We start from the raw sequence: 7,796 nt of genomic DNA on the forward strand, positions 1-7,796 counted from the left end.
GATGTTCTTAGTAGCTCTTTTGCCTTTGCCCTTTGGTACTTTATTTACATATGTGTAAAATTGTAGCAATCGTTTTGGCGCTTCGAAAACGAGACATGGTTTACTTTTAATCATTCTTAATTGACTCATGATCAAGTTTCGTTATCTGTGGTTTATGTTAGATTATCGATTTTTCTAATGTGTGTTCTAAGGAGATATGTTAAGAGATAGTTTATAGATTATATATCAAAAGTAATACATTTAATTGTGTACTTTTTGAGTTTTATAATAAACTTTTCGATTTTTATTTTAAAGAATATAAGTTTCTACTCTAAACTTTTTAAGCTCGTTCACTTAAACAATAAGCTAAAAAAATAGAACATGTAAACTCAATTACTAGAAGGGATATGATGTAATGCATCCGATGTGTAATCTTTTTTTTCGTTAAGAGACTAAATAAAGACATACTCCATCAAATGAGTATATTTAACTAAATAAAGAATAAACTAGTTTTGTGACCCGTGAAATTCACGGGTGGTTCAGTTTCTAGTGTAATACTTTAGTGATTTATAACAATAACATACTACGATCAATTCAATTTACGGTTTTCATGTTTTAAGGGTTGTATAAATTCAATTAGTCTTTTATACAACAGTTTATCATAAATTAAAATTTCATACATTAGATATACTACTAAGATACCCCTATCAAAACTAAAGTAACTCAATGCAAGCTAAAATGAACTAATAATATAAGTATTCATATAATGAAATTAAACAAAACTATATTATCAAACAAAGATCCCCAAAGATAGAGCACCCTCACAAATTAGATATCAAAATTTCATCAACGATTCTAAAAATAACATAAAACACGCAATTAGAAATGTTATGACAAAACTAACATTTCATACCCCCATAAAATTGAAGCTAATACAATAATAAGTTGCGGAACTAAAAATTTTAAAGCAGCAACAACTTGAACAACAATTGGATCATTATTGCCGAATACTTCACCTATTAAACAATATTATACAAAAAATGATATGTCATCCCTTCAAATTTTCCACCTTTTAGCCATATATTTCAATAGTAGGTCTCATGAGAGACCGTCTTCCACTAATTTAGTGGGAGACATAATAGGGAAAAAAGAAATTCAGTGGGTCTCTCACCCCCATCATGTGAGAGGTCTCTCAATAACGCTATTGAGAGACCGTCTCTCCGGAGTTTTTGTGATATTTCAAAATATATATAATAAATGCTCAAAAAATTATTAATCATCCACAATTCCACGTTGATGTCACCAATCTTTAGTTAGTATGTATTTCACTTCTCCTTATAATCTTGTTTGTTCAATAAATCATACCTATTAAAAAAAAGTAACACAATAATAGTGGAATTTGTTTTATGCAATATTATCGTTATTAACTTAGTTTCACCTTAAGTAATGAAAAAAAGAGGGAATGATAATCAAATCGTAGAGATGTAAGTATATTTACCGTGGAAGAGCTTAACACAATAACCCAATGAAACTTCTAATAAAAAAATAAAAAAATTAGTTAATAATATCGGTGACACATACCATTCTACTAACGATAGAGATAAGAAATTTTTTGCTTATAAATTTTGCCTTCCATAAAAAATATATAAACAATTGAGGATTCGTTTTATGACTATTAAATATTATTTTTTCATTATTATCAAATTTAATATAGGTATAAATAAAGATCAAGTTCATGACTTTTGAGCATCCATTTTTCATTATTATGAAGTATAATATAAACATAAATATGGGAAAATGAGAAATGGTATGTAAAAGGTTTGCATTATCATCATCATCATCATCATCATCATCATCATCATCATCACCATCATCACCATCATCACCATCATCACCATCATCATCATTATTATTATTATTATTATTATTATTATTATTATTATTATTATTATTATTATTATTATTATTATTATTATTATTATTATTACTATTATTATTACTTTTATTTTATTACAAACTCCGCTTTGCATGAAAGTCGTTTAAAAAGTTATCTTGTATATGTAATAAAATATGACATATTGATGATGATTGATATTTCGGTTTTCCTTTTAATTATATTTATAAATTTGTAGATATTAGTAGCTTTATAATCCAAATTATTAGATTTTTTATTTATTACATATCCGACCTTTTAGCTATTATCTTTATGGTGAAGGAGGAGTTAGATGAACAAATTGAATGATTTAAATGATGAGAGTAAATTCTTAATTTATTTTTATAATTTAAATGATGATATTATGGTTTCCACACAAAAATAAATATTACTAAACCTTATAATGAGTTTTAATAAATTTATTAAAGTAGCCTTAATATTAACAATATAAATTAATAGAATTTAATTATGATAATCCTACATGGCAAAAAATTTAATGTTTTAAGTTGCCTTTTAACTATATAGTTAAAATATGACATATTGATGATGATAGATATTTTGGTTTTCCTTTTAGTTACATTTATAAATTTGTAGATATTAGTAGCTTCATAATCTAAATTATTAGATTTTTTATTTACTATATAAAACCTTTTAGCTACTATATTTATGGTTAAGGAGGAGTTAGATGAACAAATTGAATGATTTAAATGATGAGACTAAATTCTTAATTTATTTTTATAATTTAAATCATGATCTTATGGTTTCCACACAAAAAAATATTACTAAACCTTATAATGAATTTTAATAAATTTATTAAAGTTGCCTTAATATTAACAATATAAATTAATATAATTTAATTATGATAATCCTACATGCCAAAAAATTAAATGTATTAAGTTGCTTTTTAACTATATAGTATAGATTATATAGATTTATAGATGTGACATTCGTAATGCACACGTGGCTTTTTCTTCGCCTATGTGGCTTTGTCTACGTGGCCTTTTAAGGTTACCCTTTTAATATAATTTTATAGATGAGTTTGATATTTACATTTCTCATTATATGTTCCTTTAATTCTTTTTATATTTAATCTCTTAATATGTGTCTTTAGAGCATGTATTAAAAAAATTCGTAAATTATACTAGTAGTGAAGTATAGTGACTCATTCTTGCTGCTCATATACTAAATTCAACACTTGTTGATCCCATGATCAAAAAGTCTTTTTGTTGGTTGAGAGCCATCGGTATAATTCAAAGAAAGTAGCTATACCATGGAAACTAGGATTGAATTGGCTTCACTTTGTAGTCAACCGTTACATTTTCACTAGTTACCACTCACAACATACGTTGACTGACTAGGGTTTGTTGTGAAGTTGGTTTGACTCGGTTCTTATTAAAGCTCCACCTTTTACCGACTTTAGTTAGTACGCATGTCTCAAATCTCAATTGTCATGCATTGACAAGATCTTGTTACTTTCTGATCTTGTAAGGACATTCAGCTAAACTCTCATATTTAACACAAATACTCTCTCCACTTCACGCCGAACTTTCAATTTGCTTTTAGGTAATCTTCGAGACGATATTTTAATCATAATTTTCTTCTTTTAATTTAGACGTAGAAATTTTTCACAAAAAATATAATTTTGTGAAAGATATTTTCATAGCAAAACTAAATATATAAATTTTATTTTTCAAAGATTTATATTTTGAGTGAATTAACGGTACCAAAAAACAAATGGTCCGTTTCTGGAACCAAAAGGGCTATCGCCAATACCATATTCATGGCAAGGGACATCACACCGAGACTTATTTCAAGCTTAAGCAGGCCATTCAGGATATGATTGAGAAAGGTGAACTACCCTTATCTCCACCAATCAAACCAAACAACAAAACAAACTCTTTGGGAATCCATGCTATCTCAGATGTTGTACCAACTCTGGATTATTCACACCTCATCTTACCAATCGAATACGAAGTCAATGCACTAGGGGACGACTTTCCCAAAGACATGTTCATTTACAGCGCCGCGTCAATGGTCACTATATTCTAACAAGTTGAGAGAACCTCTTCCAGTCTCCCAGAAAGAATTGTCCGACTAGAAGATGCTCAACTCCGAAAAATCTTTAACCCGCGCGAGTCCTGTGCCATACCCGGGAAAGGTCCCTTGAACACCCAAAACTCTAGATTCCAAGGTAGACCACCTCAACGTGCATTCTGTCACGCACCCTCCAGAATACCTCACAAAAACCACCCTCCAAGGAACACTCTGTAACACCCCCATATACCCAGGAGGCTTAATAAGACCTTCCCTAACATATAAAGCCATTACCAACTTGGTTGCCCGAGGAAAGTAATTATCAAAAGTCGATAAAAGAACATTTATAATTTATTACAAGTGATTAAACCAAAACTACTGATACAAAAGATACAACTTGACATCCTTAGGTGAACTATCTTTTGACGTAACTTGTGAAAGATCCATCCTTGCCAAGACTCCAGCCAACTTCCAAGACATCACCTGAAAGACCGACTGCTCACCATAAGAGATCACGGCAAACACAACAGAAGCAAACAAGAAACAACCACACAAGGTCAGTAACTGAGGCAAGACACAACATCAACGGCCAACATACTACTAACACAACCAAGCACACACGCAAGTCACAACCACTCCAGCCAATCCGTCGCCGACTGTCCACTGGACCAGCCCTGCCAGTGGGGGACCGCAGCCGTACCCACCAAATCCCCGCTCATCATATCGAGCGATAAACCCATGACAATTAATCTGCACATCCCCTCCTGTGGCGGGTTCCACAGAGGGCGAATCAAGGGCGTGAAGCCACTCTCGCAAGTGACTCCACTCAGCCAGGGACGCGCCCCGAACAACACAGACAGCTATACAATAATCACAAACACGCCAATCGAGACAACATAACACCAACCAACACCACAATCAATCCGATCATACCGACACTACAATCAACACAACAACTGGCACACTAAACAACCAACAGAAACTGAGTAGGCAAACTTACCTTTAGCTAACCGCGGCGATTCCTTGTTCAATCACATGACATCAACCAAGCAAGCAAAACCCATATACAAACAGTACAAACGCCTATTACTATCATCACAACCCTACAAGGAACAACAACGACAAAGATGACGATGATGACATACCTACGCATAACATATCGGCATCAAGACCGCTACCCGACTCAAGCAACCTATCCCCAAGGCACAAGCATCCTCAAAGGATCCCATGGAAGGAATTATGGTGAAGGAAATAAGGAAAGGCAACATCTAGGTCTGGAGGAAGGAGGCGGAAATGATTTGCGATTTTATCAAAACACGATTATAAACCGTCGCTGTAAAGACGCTACTCGATCGAGTAACCAACTTACTCGATCGAGTGTCCCCTACTCGATCGAGTACTCAAGCTACTCGATCGAGTACCACTCAGCCAAAGCCTATCATGAAACAAGACATCACTTGTACGACTTCCCAAAGACTACAACATGCCCCTAAGGTCGGTCAACATCAGTCAACGGGTCCCCTGAAAGGACGGTTATTACAGTCTTCCCCCCTTAAAAGAACTTCGTCCCTGAAGTTCGACTCATCTTCCCCCGAGCCACACGACAAGAAACCAAGGTCGACACCACCGTTTACCCGACACAGGTCAACAACTATCTAGAAGCATTATCCCACTACTTATGTCCATCAAACATCATCATCGTCAATTGCCTAACACACACCACACACTCAAGCCTCAACGAACCACTACTTGAGTTACTGAACACATAACCTGCACCAACACGACCAACTCAACTTCGCTTATATTACTACATCGAATTATTCCGACATGCACTAACACAACTACGCGACTATACTTTCATATCAACATCGGCCAACAATTACCAATACAATCCTGCAGAACAACGGTGCTGCCATAAATTCACAACAATACACGGTTCATACCACCCTGCCACCCTAACCACACAACAATTTACTTAAGACGACTCTCCAATTGAGTGTACAATATGCTATATCATTTAACAGTTATCAATTCTTACTCAAGTGCATTACAACCATCAAGTTACTAACACATACATATGAAATTATAAATCACACACACGTATGAAACTATTCAAGCAATTATTCACATACTTTAAAATACCAAAAAAATACCGAAAAATTGTTATCATTACATCATTTTCCTTTTGCGACATTACTCTTCCCCTCTAAAAAGGAACTTCGTCCCCGAAGTTCACCATCCAACAACCTCCCTGTCCCTCAAACGATACAGACGACATTGCTTTGACATTACTCATAAGCCACCAAACCACATTAATTCATGCTCATCAAAACCCACTCTTTGACGTTACTTACGTACAATTCATAAAACATAGACTTCAGATATCACGTAACATGGCGCAAATATATAGGTACAATTACTAGTAAATTCAACAATTATTGTAAAACTACCTTTCTGAACAAATGACAACATCATAACTATAATATTTGATTACACGACGATAGATGGTACCCACATAAAGATTACAAGGTGATAGAAATACCGCAAAAACTGCGTGAAGTGGTCAAAATCCATATCCGACTCATGACATAAACAACACTCTATTGACATTACTTAACTATTACTTGCAAGTCATAGATATAACTATATATATGCAATTATGAACTTAAACAACATCACTTGTATGCCAACTTTCCGCAACAATATGTTCTATCGTTCACCTATATTGTATAAAACTTGACTCATGCTCGACCCCAACGGTGACGCTAAGACATGTTACTAAACACCAACGACCATGACTAATATAAGGATAACCAAAATATAAGGATTAAAACAAATTAAATATCAAAATGTGCCTGTAACAGTGACACTCGATCGAGTTGGTCAGGCACTCGATCGAGCTGGCCCTACTCGATCGAGTCTCTTAGCTACTCGATCGAGTAGCCCGAGGTCAGAATGCTCTTCCAATTGCACACTTGCAGCTACTCGATCGAGTGAGGGGCACTCGATCGAGTTGCCACAAGTCCAAAAGTCCCCAACAGCTCAATCATCAAACATATAACCACATAAATACGAGTCGGGAGGCTAACCCGATCCATAAATCCTGCATAAAAGTGCAACAGTATTCAAAGTACGGCCTTATGGCCCCATATACAAACTAAGTCCAAAAGTACCAACGGAAAATGAACTATTATCCATCATAAACTACGAACATAAAAGAAAGAAATGGAGTATCATCACTCCTGCTGCTGCTGCTGCTCATCCATCACTGCATCCTCATCTCCACCACCACCCGAAGTGCCTGCTCCTGACGTACTAAGACCCTCATCACCACCGGCTCCAGCATCTGGTCTCACGTACCAAGGGGTTAAACCACCGTAGGGGTATAACTGAGGCGTTCCCTACGTAGACATATCCACCCCATAAGAGTGGAAAACCCCGCTGCTGTCCCCGACTCTCCTCCACCAAACCGGATGAGGTCCCGAGGTCCCAATACCCTGAACATACGCCATCTCATGCAGGTTCCGGAGTGTCAAGGTAGAAGACACTTTCTCGGCAAGGTAGCTCTCACGCTGATGAGTCCCCATTTTGTGTCTATTTCACCTTTCTTTTCTTTGCATATTTTCCGATCACATGCGGGTTTTGACCCTTTTTAGCCCCGTTTTGTAGCTTTAGCCCGTACTATGAAATTTATATGCCTCACTGCAGATTTTTGCATAAGGAAGAGGGCTAAGGGAGCTAGGTGTTGAACTTTCAAGGGAAGCTTAGAAGAGAAGAGTGAAGTGAAGAGAAGAAGAGTGAATCGAAGAGAAGAAGGAGCCCCAGCCGGCTAGGCGGCAGCCGGCTGAAG

This window comes from Silene latifolia, chromosome 9 (genome assembly GCF_048544455.1).
Source record: "Silene latifolia isolate original U9 population chromosome 9, ASM4854445v1, whole genome shotgun sequence".
Classification (NCBI taxonomy): Eukaryota; Viridiplantae; Streptophyta; class Magnoliopsida; order Caryophyllales; family Caryophyllaceae; genus Silene; species Silene latifolia.